Genomic DNA, 3,093 nt, shown 5'->3' with positions numbered 1-3,093 from the left:
GTATTGTTTTATAATTCTACTATGACCCAAACATTGGAATTAGGGCCAGATAATGTAGCACTTGATCAGCTTTGTTTTTCTTATAAAATAGAGAAACACTTCTTAAGCCTTGAAATGTTTAGAAATTGTAAACAAAGTTCTGTTTTTGACTGTTAAGTTATTTGAAAGACTGAAAGTTTAAAAGGGAAAGAAAACTGCTGGTTCATATTTTGGGTTTCAGTATCTCATTTGGCTTTTGGACCCTTTTGTTGTGCAAAGTCGCAACGTTTTTGATGCTTCAACAATCAAGTGCATGACACATCCCAGAGATTTGCCACTAAATCCGTGTTCAGTGGAAGATGAGTGGAAGCAGCTCTTCGGTGTGAGAACAGGACACGCCTCCTGTTGATGACTCCAAATCCTATTCATTTACTCTTCCTTTGGATTTTTTGCTTTTGTTGACTTCATTTGAAAAAGAGGAGTTTTCCTGGTTTACACTCTTAACCAAACAGTTGTTTTAAATTCACTGCTGCTGTCTTTCCAAATCTTTCTTTGTGAGACTCATTATTGGCTCATTCTTTGTTGCCTTTGGTCTTATGGTGTATTTTATAGTTTATTTATTTTTTTAACTTTTATTTATTCAAAGTGACAAACACTGAGCTTGGTTTATAAGTTTATATAAGCTGCTCGTTGATTTTAAAATAAAATAAAAATCCTCAATGTGTCTCATTTCTAAGATAGTCACCCCCCAAACTGCAATTACATTGCAGAGAAAAAACCTATTGCTAACTTTGATCTATTTTTTTAAATTGGTTGTTTTTTTAAGCAGTGACGCCTCTTTTGAGTTTAGTTTGTTTTTAGTGATCTTTTTGGAGGGTTTTCACCTCCTCGCTGTCTTCAGGTTTGCGTCGCCCCCTGTCCATGTAGGCCGCTGGTTGCTCGTTGGCAGGTTTTCTGTGTTTCTCCTAAGGTTCAGAAAGTTCTAAATTCATGGTTGATCAACCAAAAACCTGCTTAGGGCTTAGTCCCAACTGCCCTTGCGGGGGTGGATACAGACTGTGTGGGCAAAGGTGCAAAAGTTGTGCTATCTTAGGCACTTTAACGTTGGGAGTTGGGTCATCAAGACCAGTGTTTTTCAACCTTTTCTGAGCCACGGCACACTTTAACCTTAAAAAAAATCCCGCGGCACACCAGCATCCAAAAATTAAAAAAAAAGGAGAAACTCATAGTCTGTATTGATCTACAGCCCCTGCACAATCTCACATGCATTTTTGAGATAATTGTTACAGAAAAAGCTGGAAACTGTAGCTGTTTTTTTCTAAAAGATGCAATAAAAGTTAAGTTAGAAGATTTAAAAACAGTTTGTGTGTTCGTTAGTTTCAAGACGTTTAACAACAGATCTCCGTATGCGCTGTCACTCTCACAACCCAATGCATCATGGGAGATGTAGTGCTAAAACGGCCGAAGTTCGGTTTTCGGAGCTTCATTGTTTTGTTCACTTATTCCATGGTCTGATACCGGATTCTGTGGAAAGCTACACCGCTAAAGACGAGCTTTAGCTGGTATTTCTTTTAGAACTGAGCGACTTTACGAGCTAAATCGGGACAAGGAAGTGAAGACTTTAACCACTTCTGATTGGTCAGACTGATGACATGTGATTAACCCCCCCAACACGGGACTTTTCCAAACTACAGCCGATGGTGCAGCTGAATCGCGGTACGTCATTCTTATCAAAATGTCTTTAATAAAATAAAATAAACGCAAAGAAAAAGTATTTTACGATCTTTTATATTCCTAACTCCTCAGTGTTTTATCAGGGCCTGTTTGGATGAACAAAGAGCTAAAATCCTGGAGATGGGAAATGGGTTTTTAGATCAGTTAATGAGGGCAATTTCCCACGGCACACTTGGCCATCTCCCCACCAGTGTGCCAAAACACTGCTCTAGACAGTGCTCTGAACCTTTGTTCTTCAATGATTTGTGATCTTCACTGGTGTCCATGGATTACATGAAATCTGTCCACCTTTATCCACCTTTGTCATGGTAGGGAGAACACCTCAATGGAAGGGGGGGGGGGGGGGGTCATCTAAGATAGCACAAGGGTTAAAATCATATCCAGGACTGTAACTCAAGACAGCTAGAACAAGAACATGGACTTCGACCAAAAAAATAATAATGATAAAAACGCCCCTCTCCCCCTCTGCGGGTGGTTTCTCCTCCAAGCTGGGGTCCTCTACCAGAGTCCTGGGAGCTTGAGGGTCCTGCAGTATCTTAGCTGTTCCTGTTCTTTTCTGGACTGAGAGGTCTGAGGTCTTTCCAGGTATCTGTTGTAGCCACTCCTCCAGCTTGGGGGTTACTGCCCCCAGTGCTCCAATTACCACAGGCACCACTGTCACCTTCACTTTCCAGGCTTTCTCCAGTTCTTCTCTGAGTCCCTGGTATTTCTCCAGTTTCTCATGTTCCTTCTTCCTGATGTTCCCAACACTTGGCACTGCCACATCCACCACAACGGCTTTCCTCTGTTCTTTCGGCGCCTTCTGGGTTCTCTTTTCTTAAGCTCTGTTATTTCTCTTTTACTTGTGCTTGTTTTTGTGTGTTTTATTATGAGGGGCTTATTTAATTATTTTACTTCATGTGTGGGGTTTGTTTTTATTGTATTCTTGTTTGTTTTTTATGGAAAGCACCTTGAGCTGTCTGTGTGACATGAAAGGTGCTTTATAAATAAAATTAATTTGAATTTGAATTTTATCCACCACTACAATGTCTGGTTGGTTCTCCATCAATATCCTATCAGTCAGGATCTGGATCAGAATCTTTGCCCTCTCATTCTCTACCAACTTCAGAGGTGTTTCCCCTTTTGACCTTGGGGTTTCCAGTTCATATTCTGCACACATGTTCCTGTATATTATTCCAGCCACTTGATTGTGGCGCTCCATGTATGCTTTACCTGCCAGCATCTTACACCCTGCAGTTATGTGCTGGATTGTTTCAGGCGCCTCTTTGCACAGCCTACACCTTGGGTCTTGTCTGGTGTGGTACATCTACACCTTGGGTCTTGTCTGGTGTGGTACATCTACACCGTGGGTCTTGTCTGGTGTGGTACATCTACACCGTG

The sequence above is a fragment of the Oryzias latipes genome, chromosome 7, assembly GCF_002234675.1.
Source record: "Oryzias latipes chromosome 7, ASM223467v1".
NCBI classification, from domain to species: domain Eukaryota; kingdom Metazoa; phylum Chordata; class Actinopteri; order Beloniformes; family Adrianichthyidae; genus Oryzias; species Oryzias latipes.
This window is presented reverse-complemented; position numbering follows the sequence as displayed.